The 16,575-nt window shown below is 44.5% G+C and overlaps 1 long non-coding RNA gene across 2 annotated transcripts in view; it reads left to right on the top strand.

Annotated features, from left to right (window-relative positions):
• LOC143832858 (uncharacterized) overlaps nt 1-15,412 on the top strand; it is a 28,365-nt gene extending 12,953 nt beyond the window's left edge. For both annotated transcript variants that reach the window (XR_013229426.1, XR_013229427.1), the window contains exons 2-4: nt 1,252-1,368; nt 8,649-8,882; nt 11,170-15,412. This is a non-coding gene — a long non-coding RNA (uncharacterized LOC143832858). The remainder of the gene's footprint in view (nt 1-1,251; nt 1,369-8,648; nt 8,883-11,169) is intronic.
• The last annotated feature ends 1,163 nt before the right edge of the window (nt 15,413-16,575 follow it).

Here is a 16,575-nt window from a genome sequence, read left to right as displayed (position 1 = left end):
ATTCTTTGAAGGGATAATTGACCATGAAACTGCTGAATTAAAATTTATCAGAAAATTTAATACTACCCAATTAGTTATCAACAGGGGTTCTGTGTTTCTCTCACGCTGCAGGTGTTAAATTAGCTTAGCGAGTCTAACAATATTGTGTTATCGTCTATTACAACGGCACTGAATATCCACTTTGCTTATCTTGTGTTCATTTGAAGTTAGTCTAGAAATGTCAGAGTAGCTACTTTTTGGCTTTAGTTTTAACCCCACTGTTTTACTGCTCTAGTCTGGGAACACTGATGCCATCATAAATCAGGTAGTCTTTAATGTGCTACAGCTACAAGACTCCTTTTCTGCTTCTTCTGTAATGGATTAGCATAGCTCCTCCCCTGGAATAATAACACCATTTGTGTAAGCCCTGTACACGCATGCAGCAGCCGCAGTAACCTAATGCTGAAACATGCAAGACACAAAAGTTTTTATTGCAAGAAAACAACCTTGTTAAACTGCCTTCCTTTCCAGCAGATGGGTGAGAAGTACGTATTTCATCCTGCTACCTAACTTTCCGTATATAAAGCCTTGAAGGGCTTCATATAATTGGTGCAATTAAATGAAAGCCAGTGTATAAAATGATATGTTTTTTACCAATTTACTGAAAAGACGTCAGAAATTAAGCATTCTTGTATCGGGTAGTCAGTTTCCAGATGGAGACAGGAGGTCCCCCAGAATTCCAACTGATTTCCAGGCTACAAAGATCAGCTTTGGAGAACAGATTCTGTGGTATGCACCTTGAACTCTCCCCTTCACAGACATAGACCCCAAGCCTCCAGGAACCTCCCAGGCTGGAATTGGCAACCCAATCTTTTACAGATCAGGGTGTTGTGGAACAGGGTGACTATGAGAGTCAGCATGGTGTAGTGGTTAAGAGCGTCAGACTCTAATCTGGAGATTACTCACTCCTCTGCATGAAGCCTGTTGGGTGACCTTGGGTCATGCTTGGTTCTCCCAGAACTCTCTCAGCCCCATCTACCTCACAAGGTGTCTCTTGGGAGAGAGAAAGAAAGGTGATTGTAAGCTGTTTTGAGACACCTTAGGGTAGAGAAAAGCAGGTTCTGTTTACAATGCAATCCTGAGCAGAATTACATCCTTCTAAATTCACTGACTTTATTTAAGATTGCATTAACAGGCACAGAACATAATTCAGCAAATCCCTGGCAGATTATTCAACTGTCCTGTTTTTCTGTTGTGATCTCATCTCTGCAGTGGTTCTCAAGTGGAAGATTATCAAGCATTCCTCAATAAGAGCAATAATGGCAGACCAGCTTCCTTGAGAAACTGAGTGCGCACCACTGCTGACCTCCTACAAATGCAGAGCCCAAGGTAAATGCTATGTTCTAGGATACACTATCAAGTTCATGAACAGAGACACTGTATGGCCTAAGAGGTCTAGGGAGCAACATGTGCACACAAAAGAATACTGCCCAGAATCGTCTGCAACGTGCAGAAATATCATGGCAGTCATCTATGGCAGACATTCCTTGGCAGACAAATCAATGTGAAAAAGTTCCCTTTACTATTTAAGATGTGATAATTGCTACTAACTAGAAATATTGCTAAACTTCTTTGTTTTTATATAACAACAAATTTAATTGATTTATTTTGGCTAAATAATAGCAACATTTAATGATAGCAACTATTGAGCTGATTACAATTATTGAATTTTCAACACATAAATATTGTAAAATGAAATTTTATATTAAGTTCTTGCATCAGTTCAAATAAAATATATGTTGTGATCCATGCACTTTGTTCTTCCTGCTTAACCTAAGCAGCCCAAGCGTACTTTTCAGTGTTGGCAGAGTTTGAATAGCACTGGGCCAAATGCTCCGCTGTGTGGGAGTAGGAGGAGGCAGGACAACTTGCCCCGGCTCAAGCTCCAGCCTGCAGCTCGGTATGGAAAGGGTCCTGGAGTTGGTTCATTCAAATGTGGACAATAAATTTCTGATTGGAGGAGATCTGCAGTATCAAGGTGCCATTTATCAGGCCTTCCATTCACCAAAAGATGGTAACTTGCAGTCAGGTGCAGTCAGATGAGCTCTCGCGCTCCTACAGACTTCCTTGTGGAGTCCCACAGGGCGCGGTCCTCTCCCCCACACTGTTTAACGTCTTTATGCGCCCTCTGGCCCAGCTGGTGCGGAGTTTTGGGCTGGGTTGCCAGCAGTACGCTGATGACACCCAGCTCTATCTCCTAATGGACGGCCGCCCGGACTCTCCCCCGGAACCATTTGCCAGATGTTTGGAAGCGGTGACAGAATGGTTCGAGCAGAGTCACCTGAAACTCAACCCCTCCAAGACGGAGGTCCTGTGGCTGGGACGTAGGGGGCGGGAGCAGGAAGCGCGCTTACCCACCCTGGGAGGGACGCACCTTACCATCGCGTCCCAGGCCAGGAACTTGGGTGTGATCATCGATGCCTCCCTGATTTGGAGGCACAGGTCAAAAGAGTAGCAGGCAGGCATTTTTCCAGCTTCGCCAGGCCCGACTACTAGCGCCCTACCTGTCCCCCGAACACTTAGCCACAGTGATCCATGCAACGGTCACCTCCAGAATAGATTTCTGTAACTCGCTCTACGCGGGCCTTCCCTTGTCCTTGATCCGGAAACTTCAGCTAGTGCAATATGCAGCTGCTAGGGTCCTAACTGGTACACCTTGGAGGGCCCACATCCAGCCAGTGCTGAGGCAGCTGTACTGGTTGCCAATTGCTGGCCGGATCCGGTTCAGGGTTTTGGTTTTAACCTTCAAGGCTTTACGCGAGTTGGGACCCACATACCTGAGGGACCGCCTATTGCCCTATGCCCCCGCAGAGCCTTACGTTCTGCGGGAGAAAATCTGTTGGTCGTTCCCAGCCCTAGGGAAGCATGCCTGGCCTCGACCAGGTCCAGGGCCTTTTTGGACCTGGCCCCTGCCTGGTGGAATGAGCTCCCGGGAGAGCTGCGGGCCCTGCGGGATCTTTCAACATTCCGCAGGGCCTGCAAGACGGAGCTCTTCTGCCAGGTTTATGGTTGAGGCCAAGGCTAACATCTATGCCCCCCCGGGGCCTGGGATTAGGATTGGGATTGGGGATGGGTACCATCAGTATCCCCTCTCCACCTGCTAGTAGGGAGAGGGGGAAGTTGAAGCCGATCTTGCCATGTTAGCTTGCTAACTAATAATTGTTGGATTGTAGTTGTTGTTAATGGGTTTTAATGGTTTTTATGGGGGTTTTAGAATGTTGTAACCCGCCACGAGCCGCAAGGGAGTGGCTGGCAATAAATTGAATAATAATCATAATCATAATCATAATCATAATCATAATCATAATCATAATCATAATCATAATCATAATCATAATCATAATCATAAAGGGAAAAGCAAGGGTAAACCCTTCCAGACAGGCCAGTCGTAGAGCTTTCCTGAGCTGAAGAGAAGGAAAAGCCGGAGGTGGATTTTACAGGGGAGGCTTCTTAGGCAGTGGAGGGGGAGAGGCAGCAAACAGCCTTTTGATGGAGCCTCTGATGGAAGAACTCCTGCAAAGAGAGATTCCAATAAGCTCCTCCCCTGCTTCTAGGCATCTGAAGCTTTTTAAAAAGTTCACCATGAGTTGAATATGCCTCTTGCAGAGACTGTAGTTTGCACGCTGAGAGTGCTGAGTAAAGTTGCAACAAGTAGATTTGTATGGAAGGAGATAATGTTGTATAGAGAGTGTCTTCCTAAGAATTATCTAGAAAGAACTGAGTCTATGAAACAATTGGTTATTATACCACAAAAATATTGAGAAGTTGTTCTGAGAGCAGACTATGACACGCCTTTTGGGCTTTATTTTTGCGCGCGCGCGCGCACACGCACACACACACACACACACACCTTTTGACTTGAATTTCTAATTCATTCTAATGGCCAAATGTTAACAAAAGTGTGCAAAATTACTGCAGCACTCTGCAGGAACAGCCAAACAGTGCCTTTAAGAACATTTCCTATAGTCAGCCAGGTCTTCGAACAAATCTCAGTTGATGTTTTTGGACCTTTGCCTAGAACCCAGTCTGGAAGACAGGTCATCTTGCTGGTGGTAAACCATACATCTTGGTTCCCATCAGCATTCACACTCAACTCCATCGTGGCCTCCAACATTGCTAAAACTGTTACTGTTTAGTTTAATGTGTGGGTAGCCAGAAGTCATCATTTCTGACCACAGGGCAAACTTCCCTGGTAAATTGATGCAGGTTTATGAACTGACAGGGATTAAACATACCCCTATTGTAGCTCATCATCAAAGGACAAACATATTGAGGAAAGGTATGTTCTGAATAGTAGTTAACGAGTGGTGGACTCCATTCTGGAGAACTGGGGTTAATTCCCTGCTCCTCTACCTGCAGCCAGCTGAGTGACCTTGCCTACTCACAGTTCTCTTCGAGTAGTTTTCTCAGAGCAGTCCTGTTAGAGCTCTCTTAGTTCCACTCATCTCACAGGGTGTCTGTTGTGAGGAGAGGAAGTGAAAGATGTTTGCTTTTGAATGCTTTTGGATTGTGAAAGGCCTACTAGCACCTGATAGACTGCACTTGTCGCAGTTGGGGAAGAATGTGTTTGGCAGGAACCTGGGGAGATTCATCAGGAGAGCTTTAAACTGAAGCCACAAGGGGAAGGAGACGTTCAACATACGGAGTGTAAGGAAGGAGACAGATTGCTTGCACTCGATCTTTGTTGGTCTTAAAGGTGCTACTGGACTCTGATTTTATTGTGCTACTTCAGACCAACACGGCTACCCACTTGAATCTATTTCTAATCATGATTCTGTGCTATTGCACAGCTAACAAGAGCAATGCCAAGACCTCTGCATTTCCTAGTTGTGTATCTGTGGGGAATCTTGCCAGTGCTATGGTGAGGGAAGGAGTCAATGGCATGGAGCAAAATAGTTCTCAGACCTAAGAAAATTCTGACATTCAACAATGAAACAGGAAGCTGTTTTCAAAATGCATATTAGGAAGATGTGCTGGTGGCTGACGCTTGCCTCCACTGGGAGACCATCGGGCAAAACAGGTTCTACCACCCGACACAAAAAGAGGACATTTCTATCAGTTTTTTTTTAAGTCCAAAAGAGGACAGACACCAAAAAAGGACCCAGTCTCTAGGAACAGGACATTCAGAAACCCTAATATAATGTGCAGTAAATTATTGCCTAGTTGCATTTGGATACCACAAGCAATCCAGCACATGCCCATGCAAGGAAAATGTCTTGTATATGAGTAGCAATATTATGATCCATACATGGATCTGCTGCATAGTCTTAGATGGTAAGAATTTTGTAATGTGGGATGCAACTTCTACAGCCTATAATTAATTGCTTCCCCTTTGAATCAGTGCAGTATGTGCTAGTGTGACCACTCTAAGCTTGACTATTATATCCTGGCTTTGATTCCTTAGTTCAGGGATTTGAAGGTATGGAAGCCCACAGCCCTTCATGATGGAAAACAGGAATCTTTCCATAATTAACAAAACAACTTTAAATCTTATAATTAAAATCTGGACATTTTGGAAACTTTGGGTCTAGTGCCATCGGTATTTTCAAAATATAATTGTATGGTGCTCTAAAAGTGTTTCAACTAGTCAAACCTAGCCACTTCCCTGATTGCATAACCTACAACAAGAGGCCAGAAAGGTGCATGTTTCCCTCACTTATTTGGTGGGGCTGGGGAGTGGCAGGGGAGGGGCTGCCAAGCTGTCATGGGGATATTTTGGGGGATCCCTATTGGAGGTCTAGTCATATCTGCCTTTCTGTCATTCCAATTCTGCTTTTGAACGCTGGTGGGCAAAATACTAGGTTCCCAAACTATTTTCCATCCGTTATAGGAATGTGAGCATCATGCTTTCCAGGGAGATGTGATAGAGCTCTTTTACTCTGCCCATCTGTAAGTTTTTAAGCAGTTTAATTGAGCAGACAGTCTGGAAATGTAATCATGCATGAATCACCATAAACCTCCATGAACAGCACCAAAGTTTGTGAAATGTTTGAGTTGGGCATCGTTCCACGAACATTGCTTTGCGAACCATGAACTGGCTGGAATCTGTGACAAACTATATTTCATGAGCCAGTTTGTACACATCCCTACTCTACATACCAATCTTTGATTTGAAGTAAACACTTGTTGAAATCCTTGCCACTTGGCATTATTTACAAGGGCAACTTAAGCTAGTTCTTGCAGGAAAGAAAATCGTAGTACAGGAAACAGCCATTGTGAGAACAGAGGGGTTGCCAGTGTGAGAAACTCCAGTTCACTCCCAATAACCAGACTTCATTTGAGAAAGTTATTTATTGAAGGAAATTGACTTGCTCATCATGGGGTCCTTGCTAAGACTGGGGTCTCAGGCAAGCACTCCCTTTTTAACTAGAAGTGTCCAGCCCCTCCTAGTACCCAACCGTTTAGGTGCGAAAGGGTCTTGATGGATAGACTCTCCAGGCTCAAGGACCAGGAGACAATATCCTAGGCAATTGGGTTAGGAGCATGGCTTTTCTCACCTTGAGTTGAGCACAGGAAAGAACCGGCTACAGGCTTCGAAGACTCAACATTCCAAGGATTGGGAGGTCCATTTAGCAAGCCAGTGATACCAACCAGGGCACCAGGCTATGTAGCAAAAGCGTGTCATAAAACGGGTTACAAAGACAGATCAAAAGACATGGCAAATATCAATCTTGATTATGCCATCCAGACCCCCCCCCCCCCAAATCATCTTCCTGTCACCCCAGGGCCAGCTTCACAAGAAAATGCTTGTGGAAAGCCTGGACCAATTTGGGGGCACAGGCATGATCTGCATCAACCCACTCCTGCCCGCCCTACAGGAATTCTTTCCAGACCACAAAATACTGTTCAGCCAAGAGTCCAGGATCTCCTTCACTTCTTAAGGGTGTGCTCACCCACAAACACTGGAACAGGCAGGGCAGCATCTGGGTGCCAAGGGTCTGAGAGCAGGGCATGCTTAAGCTGGCTGGAATGGAAAACAGCATGCATGTTTTTATAAGTCTTAGGCAGGGACAGTTCCACAGAGTCCATTTCCAAACTGGGGAAACATTTTTCAAATGATAGCCCTCTTTAAGTATTTGAAGGGTTGTCACTTGGAGGAGGGCAGGATGCTGTTCCCGTTGGCTGCAGAGGAGAGGACACGCAGTAATGGGTTTAAACTACAAGTACAACGATATAGGCTAGATATCAGGAAAAAAAAATTCACAGTCAGAGTAGTTCAGCAGTAGAATAGGCTGCCTAAGGAGGTGGTGAACTCCCCCTCACTGGCAGTTTTCAAGCAAAGGTTGGATACACACTTTTCTTGGATGCTTTAGGATGCTTTGGGCTGATCCTGTGTATAGCAGGGGGTTGGACTAGATGGCCTGTATAGCCCCTTCCAACTCTATGATTCTATGATTCTAAACCATGGGATGGAATACGGAAGCCCAGGAAGTCCAATTGATCCCTGTGGAACTCACACACCTTAGCGAACAAGTGGTTCCCCCAGAGGTGTTTCAGGCCCCCAGTCTTGGCAATCTGTGAGAAACTCTGATTCCCTTCCCTCCACCCAGAAACAAGCAGGTAAAGGTGGGCATTTTATCCAATGATGGACAACCTATCGCAATGCAAATTAGACTCTAACAAGGGACCAATCCGGGGCCCTTGTTAAGGGCCAATCAGGTTTCTCTGTTAAGGGCCAATCAGAGTCCTCGGCGGGTTGCCTGAAATCTATATAAGTTGACTTGTGTGACTGTTGTTCCATAGAAGTTGTTAATAAAGAGCTGTTTTCTAAGAACTTGGAGTCCAAGTATTGCTGAACCCACAGACTTATTCCTGGGGTTGCCAGATCCAGGTTGGGAAATTCCTAGAGATTTGAGGATGAAACCTGTGGAGAACAGGGATCTCATTGGGGCACAGTGCCATCTTGAGTCAACCCTCAAAAGTATCCATCTTCACCAGGGGAACTGATCTAAATAGTCTGGAGATGGGCTGTAATTCCAGGGGATCCCCAGGTCCCACCTGGAGGCTGGCATGCCTTGAGCATGCACATCCTGGGCACCTTCCCATTGTTCTGGAGTATCCACTATCCACCCTTCTCAATAACTGTTATCTCCCTAGCTTTTCACACTCCTTACTCCCAGACTTTCCATTTGGACTTCAAAGATTGCCCAAGGATCTTGGGCTCCTCTTGTATACTCCACAACACAAACTCTTGTCCTGTCAGAGCTCACATGGCAATGTTCCAGTTGGCATCTTAAGGTGCTACAGCACCTTTTGTCTCGGTGATCTCTGTTCACTTCACAGCAAATTAGAATCTACAGGACTTCAGCAAAGCAGAATGATTGTATTATATCTGCTTCCTGACTAGGCAAAGAGCAACAAGGTAATTTGCCCAAGGTCTATGTCTAAATTAAGCCTAAAACTTCCTTCTGCCCAAAGCCCTGGATTCATCCCACCTCAAATCAGCCTCTTGTTCCTTGAATAAGACTCAGTGACTGCCTGTAGCCATTTTACCAGAGTTCCATTTTAGCCCTGCTGCCAGACCAGGTGCTCATTCACCAACACATTAGAAATGCCAAATGACTTTGTCATTTTGCCCCTTGAAAACACAATGTTTTGTTAAACTTCAGGACTAACCCTTCCTCAGAGAGCCTGATAGAAACATGCATCCATCAGCCTTATGGCCATGGGACTGATCAGCTGCTGCTGCACGGGGAAGAGCCGGGTGGCTAAGGGAAGAAATGGACTGGAAACAACGGGATCCCCCCCCTCAAGCCCCCAAAGCAATACCACGATGGTCATCTTCAGCTAAAGGTACAACATCCCAGTCCAACAGACATACTACAAAGCTGGATCCTGTACAGGTAACCAACTGCAATGAGTAACAATTCACAACACACACACAGAGTATTGTGAGTGTGTAAACTGTGCTCTGCCATGGGTTGGAGGAACAGAATTACTGGGACGGACTGTAAAGAAATCTCTGTTTCACACTCTAAACAAACTCATTAATTGGACATATTAAGGACCCAGTTACACTTTAGGATTTCTTCCATGGGTTATTTTAAATAGCCTTTTGTCCTTTTGCAAATTCAGCTGACAGGTTTGCTTTATGAAGGAGAAGAGCAGGATGCAGAAATAGGAAACCTTTTAACCTTTTCCTCTGCTGTTATTTTCTCACTGGAAAAAGCCCGTTCAGTATTCCTGCTGGAGAAAACGTGCAGGTACCTCTCCAATGGAGGTAAAAAACAACCCAGGAGTGGGTTTTTCTGCAAGAAAATGGCACCAGAGGAGACTTTTCCCTCTCTCTTTTCCCACATGCCCATGTGCCTCCCTGATAACACAGTCTTGGCCTCTAAAGTTGGCACAGACTTTTAGAAGTTTAAAATACGCAGGGGGAAAAAACCCTTATGAAGTGTGATGCGTTTTACTAACGTAGAGACGCCAGAAAGCAAATGTGCCAATCTAATAAATTGGGTGGGTGGGTTTGAGTTGCCACTGAAACCTCAGCCCTGCATGCAGCAGGAATGGTGCAGTATTGCAACCCTGCAGAATAGTATGTCCTTTAAGCAAGCAATCCCACCCCCCTCCCTCTGCAGTCTCTCAGCAACTGCTAAGGTAATGGTGAGCAACAGCAAAAGCAAGCAATTGCAGAAAACCTATAAATGCACCATCAGTCTGAAAGCAACAACTACTGGGGAGAGATTGCACCTCTGAGCCACCCTTATAGAGTTGAACCTTGTCAAGACACACAAGCGCAATGTCCCAATATTTAAGGTGACCTTCATACTTATGCAGCTTGTGGTCCACATGCATGCTCAATGTGTGATGTGCATATTCAGTTACTAACAGAGCATGTGTATCACCCTTTTTTCATTCTTGCGATCTACAAGTTGCAGAAGTATGAAGATGCCCTAACAATCACTGTGTGAAAGCCCCTTAACCATTTATTTATTTATCTTTATATTTATATACCACTTCTCACCAAAGTCTTGCGGTGGTTTACAGAAATTCATAAAAACAATAAACTCCCATAAAACCCCATTAAAACATAATTAAAACACAATATCGTCCAGCAAGGTCTATCACTCTCTATCTGGGAGTGAGGGACTTAGTTGGTTTTGGCTAGAGATCCACAGCTGACAATGCCGGGAGTCGCCCTGGCCTCAACCGAAAGCCTGGCAGAAGAGCTCCATCGTGCAGGCCCTGTGGAAAGCTGACAAATCCTGTAGGGCCCACAGCCCTTCCAGGAGCTCATTCCACCAGGTTGGGGCCAGGGCTGAAAAAGCCCTGGCCCTTGTCGAGGCCAGGCGTATGTCCTGGGGATCCGGGACCACCATTAAATTCATACCCACAGCGCGAAGAGCCCTGTGGGGGGCATAAGCAGATAAGTGGTCCTGCAGATAAGCCAGACCCAGGCCGCGTATAGCCTTAAAGGTTAAAACCAGAACCTTAAACTTGATCCGGAAGCAGACTGGTAACCAGTGCAGATGGCGTAGCACCGGCTGAATATGGGCACTCCAAGATGTTCCAGTGCGGACCCTTGCAGCCGCATTCTGTACCAGCTGCAATTTCCGCGTCAAAGCCAAGGGTAGGCCCACATAGAGCAAGTTACAGTGGTCTAGTCTGCAAGTGACCATTGCATGGATCACTGTCGCCAAGTGTTCGGAGGGCTGGTAGGGCACTACAGCATGGCAGAGCCCCCAGAATTGTGGTGTCCCTTGAACTGCAGGGCCCATTGCACATACTATATATGAGAGCCAGCTTGGTGCAGTGGTTAGGAGAGCGGACTTCTAATCTGGCGAGCCAGGTTTGATTCCACGCTCCCCCACATGCAGCCAGCTGGGTGACCTTGGGGTCGCCACAGCACTGATAAAGCTGTTCTGACTGAGCAGTGATGTCAGCGCTCTCTCAGCCTCACCTACCCCACAGGGTGTCTGTTGTGGGGAGAGGAAAAAGAAAGTGACTGTAAGCCACTTTGGGACTCCTTTGGGTAGAGAAAAGCAGCATATAGGATAAACTGTTTCTGGATATGGGGGAAACAATGTGTCAAGAAACCAATCCATGCAGTCGTCCTTGGCCAACCATATCAATAATACACTCTTCTAACTGTACTTGTCCATCTCTTCATTTTCTCCTTCTTGCTACCAGGCTGCCCTGCCATGGCTGAACAGAAACTGTACCAGTACACTGAAGACTTTCGGACTTCCCTAAATGCATCTGAATATTGGAAAGAATTTCAGTCAAGTCAGCTACATTTCAAAGCTTAATGAATGGGTTGAATCTTCTATTCACTCCACTCAGTTTGTATCACCACCTTCCTCCAAAGAGCTCAGCATGGCATGCCTTTTATCTACCCTGAAAAGTAGGCTATGATAAGAGAAAGCGATTGGTCCAAGGTCATTGCCAAGGGGTTAATTGTATTAGGGCATCACGGCAAAATAAAACAAACATTTAGTGGCACTTTCAAGTTAACAACATTTATTTTGGTCTAAGCTTTTATGAGTCACAGCCCACTTCATCAGATAGATATGTGAAGAAAAATCATCGTGGGAAGTTGCAGGGGGAAGAAGTCAAGGGCTGGTGTGAATCACACCGGGCATCTTTCAAGTGTAATCTCAGTGCTGGAGAAAGGCAATGTGTGAGCCCTGTCATAATTCAATAGGATTAGAGGTTATACATACTGAATGGTGAACAGAGGTTTCAACAGATAGACGGTTTAAGGGAAGTTAAATGATATTGGTACAAGATTAAGGTGACCAGATTGTCCCACTTTTTGCGTTCTATAAAATTTTTTGTTGCTCCATATAGACAAAATTTTTACTCAAGAACTCCCCCGGTCAATGGTGTCCCGCTTTACCAGTGTTAAAATCTGGTCACCTTATACAAGATTATAGTCTGATACAGCATGTAAAGAACAGCCAAGTCAACTTTTTAAAAAAATCTGGTGAGCCAACAACACTTGTAGAACTGTTCTAGAATGTAATGACTGAAGGTGCCAAGTCACTGTTGCGGTCAGGATGAGATGTACTGTTTCACTTTTGATGAGTTAAAATTCAGCACTTGCATTTTGTATATTCCCTTTGAAGTTTGTGTGTGTGTGTGTGTGCGCGCGCGCGTGCGCGCACGTTTTCTTGTAACAGTGGCTTTCAGGTCTGTAAAATAATGTCCAGGAGAGTAAATGCTTCCCTGTTTGTTTTTGAATGTTGTGCTTTCTTCTGTCCAAGTTGAGTTCATTAATTCTTTCACACAGAAAACAAAATATTTCTCCAGTGTAGGCAGTAGAATGGCATTGCTGGCACATAATAAATCAGACAATGTGCAGGTAGAGGAGCCCTGGATGATATAGCTGATATTATTTGGTCCTGTAACAGTCTTGCTTGAGTATATATAGCAGGGGTGGCCAAACTGTGGTTCTCCAGATGTCCATGGACTATAACTACCATGAGCCCCTGCCAGCATGTGGTGGCAGGGGCTCATGGTAATTGTATTCCATGGACATCTGGAGAGCCACAGTTTGACAATATGTGTCTTTCCGTCTTTTTTCATTACGGTGGCAACTTATCTTTTTGTGGGTCTGTTTCTTCCCTTCTCTTTTGTCAACCTCCCCCCCCCTTTATTGAAGGGGAAACAAAGGATGGAAATTAGGTGGACCTCCGATTCATAAGCCAAGTTGACTTCAAGTTCATAAGCAAGAATCATTCTTGCTAAGCAGAGATGCAATACATTGGAGGAGGGAACAAATCAACCTTAAAACCTATAGGACACTTTAATTTGCCATCTGCTAAGGATACAGCTTTTTAAAAAGAAAGATTTCATTCAGCTCAGAACGATAACCACAAGAGATCTAGATATGAACATCTTGAACACTTTGCAGAGATGAGCAGCACTCTTTCTTTGTAATGCTTCATCATTGCTTCTCAGCACTGGGTTTATCCTTAAAACACCCCAGCAAAGTAGAGCCCTGGCCATCCTGTTATCACCACGCTGCAGTTAGGCTTACAACATTCAGCCCAGTAGCCAATAACGTTGTGGAGAAATTAGCGCTTTTTAAAAAACAGTTCAATTAAACCTGATTTGAAGAAAAAGTGATCTAAGCATCAGTAGACAAAGCATTCAAGAAAAGTAGGAATGTAGATTGTTTAGTCCTAATATTGTTTACACAATCACATGAAGTTTTGAGAGCAGGTGGCTCACAACACTGAGCTGCTATCTTACTGAACTGAGCATTGTTCCCAGCTAATTTTGGTATCATGTGAAAGCTTGTGATTTATCAACAAACACGCATCAGTTACCCAGTTTACCTTGCTAGTGACTCCACATTTTTTCAGACCTGGTTCCAGTGATCCTGTAACTATCTGGGAATAAGGACCCAAATGGAGAGCAGTGTAGTGCCATTTTGTGAGTACCTTTGCTTGTATGCCACCTTGATACTCATCTTCTTAACCTGTATATTCTGTTTTATCTTAATAAAAAGATATTACAAAACCACTGCAAATTGTGTTAGTGGCCAGAGCCTTCCTCGCTGAGGGGAAGTTTGCCTGCAAACACCCTTCTCCAAGATCACCTTCAGATTGTGTTGCATTGCCCGGCAATTGCTTCACCTGGCCAAAATGTACAAATTTATGTCAGTGGTATCCAAACTGACCAAATTGCACTGTCTGCTCCCAAGCAGAAATTGAACTGTACACACCAACCAAATGCCACACTTCCAGGAACTATTTGGATTCCTTGGATTATGTCACTGCAGGCCCCCAGGGGCTGACTAACCGCTGACATTTTCTCCCCATTCAAAAATAGCAACGCATATCTGCAGGACAATAGAGCTTCTAAAGGTGTTGCTAATTCCATCAACCCTGAAACCTTTCCTTCCCCTCTTGCCTCCAAAACTCAATTAGATAATCACTAACAGCCTGCCCGACCTATCCAGCATCTAAAATTTAGGGTTTTTAGTTTCATTCAGGTTTTAGTTTCATTCAGGTAATACAATTATGTTTTTTTTGTGTGACTTTTCCTGAGAGATTCATTAAAACTCCACCCAATTATAGTCCAAACAAGATAATCACATGCCTTCCAGTTTCTTTATTATACACACATGATCCACTCAGTATCTGGAAGCAATGACAAAATGGCTCAAGCAGAGTCATCTGAAGCTCACCCCTTCTGGAAGAGTCCAAGCGAGGAAGCACGTTTGCCCATCCTGGACAGTGTGCAGCTATCTGTGGCTCACTCTGCCAAGAACCTGGGCGTGATCCTTGACGCTCCTCTCTCTATTGAGGTGCAGGTCACAAGAGTAGCTTGGCTGACATTCTACCACCTCTGCCAAGCCAGACTACTAGTGCTCTACCTCAGTGGTCCCCAACCTTTTTATCACCGGGGACCACTCACCGCTTGACAATTTTACTGAGGCCCGGTGGGGGGGGGGTAGTTTACTCCTCTACTCTCAACCACTGCCCTAACGCTCTCTGATCACTATGGTAATGTTTAAACATCCCTTCAAAATAAGATACAGACAAGCCACAACAATGAGCATAAGGAACATTTTATTTTCATGGAAATTCTAACTCATGACAATGACAAATCAGTGGGAACCCTGAGCTTGTTTCTCTGCAACGAGATAGTCTCATGTGCGCCTGCCGGATCGTGGATGAAGTAAAGGGCCGGGGGGGGGGGGGAGAAGGCGTCCTTCGCAGCCCACCTCCAGTTAGTCGACGGACCACATGTGGTTCGCAGCCCACAGGTTGGGGATCGCTACTCTACTTGACTCTGGAAAACCAAGCCGCAGTGATCCACATGATGGTCACCTCTATATTGGATTTCTGCAACTCGCTCTATGCGGGCCTATCCTTATCTTTGATCTGGAAACTACAGTTGGTCCAGAACGTAGTGGCAAGGGTCCTCAAAAGAATACCATGGAGGTTCCACATCTGGCCTGCCCTCTAACAACTTCATTGGCTACCAGTTGAATTCTGGATCAGACTTACAGTTTTGATAATCACCTTTAAGGCCATACACGATCTGGGCCCAATGTACCTGAAGGACCTCACTGTCTATACCCCCCAAAGAGCCCTACGTTCCACCACTTTCAACTGGCTTGTGATCCCTGGCCCCAAAGAAGCATATCTGACCTCAACCAGGGCCAGAGCTTTCTGTGTCCTGGCCCCCACCTGGTGGAATGAGCACTGAACATGCACTTACGGTTTCATTGAAGCTTGGAAAATATTTTGGGGGCTCCTCCATGGTCAACAGGTTGGAAAAAGCAGATTTAGAGAGTTTATAATGGAATGACTTATATACATTGGTGGGGATTCCATTGGTATCCCACACTTGCTAAATTCCCAATCAATATCTAATTTGAGTAACAGCTAGACACAAAGATTTATTGTGAGGACAGGGCACCTAAAATCAAGAATATGGGGGACTGATTTATTATAATCATTGTGACAACCCAGAGACTGTATGCTTAGTATCAGTAACTATGTTCTGAAAGTTGAAGTGCTGTTAAATAAACTGTCTACATTTGTATATTACAAAGCTCTGTTTGTTGGTAATAGTTTCTTCTTACAAAACCGAATTCTTGTACTTACTACTGAATCTAACAAATTTTTCTATTATTAATTTTTAATTAAATTCTATGCTTTTCATCAACATGAAACAGGAATCCTGTGATATTCAGGGACTATCCTTGAATCCTCCTGGGTGCCTCAGATCCTTCTAGGTGCCACTGGACACTTGCTTTATTTTGCTATTGCACACTACACAACTATTCATCTGCAATTATGAGCTTTAGGCAACCAGAATATCAACCAATAACTTAAATACCAAAGGTTTCCAGTATTCTTCACAAGAAGCCTAACCCTGGAACATCCTGCTGGTTATGAAGATGGAAACAATTACAGTCATTAGCCGCTGGGCTACCCTGAGATTGCTGTCTGATTTCTATGAATAGGAATTATGGCTTTGTCTAAGTCTAAGAGGCAATGTTCAATGGGAGCCTTGGCCTTTGAAAAGGAATGTTAATATTCTTTAATGGCTATAGACAGTCCCTCAGTAGGAGAGAATGATCAGGATATGGCTTCTTGATACCTCTTGTTTCGGGATTTATCAGAGAAGGTGTGCTAGTGCATATGCCAGCCGTTTGTGTTCAGAAAAGGAGAAACAGAGAGGCAGAGCCGTGGGTTGGCACACTGCAAGGCAGATCTTTCTCTGTGGATGTGATGTGGGGTTATTGAACTGGTGCATAGGTTCTTCCCTTCTACTTACATTCTATTTGTGTCTTTGTAAAAATGCCATTATTGATTGATTGATTGTATTATAATGCCATTATTGATTGATTGTATTATTATACTGCCCTCCTGTAAGGCTCATAAAACATAGGGGTATATATTGTAATCATAATAACAATAACTATAACAGTAAGAACCAGTATTAAGTAACAATATTATAAAATTAACTATACAATAGAACTTTTCAAGCCAAACCTGTAGGGCAGTCAGTTGGGTTCAGGACATGGAAGAGATGTCTGGGGGCCAGCAGATGGTGTTAAGTCTGTCAGCT

Source organism: Paroedura picta, chromosome 3 (assembly GCF_049243985.1).
Source record: "Paroedura picta isolate Pp20150507F chromosome 3, Ppicta_v3.0, whole genome shotgun sequence".
Lineage (NCBI taxonomy): Eukaryota > Metazoa > Chordata > Lepidosauria > Squamata > Gekkonidae > Paroedura > Paroedura picta.
This window is presented reverse-complemented; position numbering and strand designations above follow the sequence as displayed.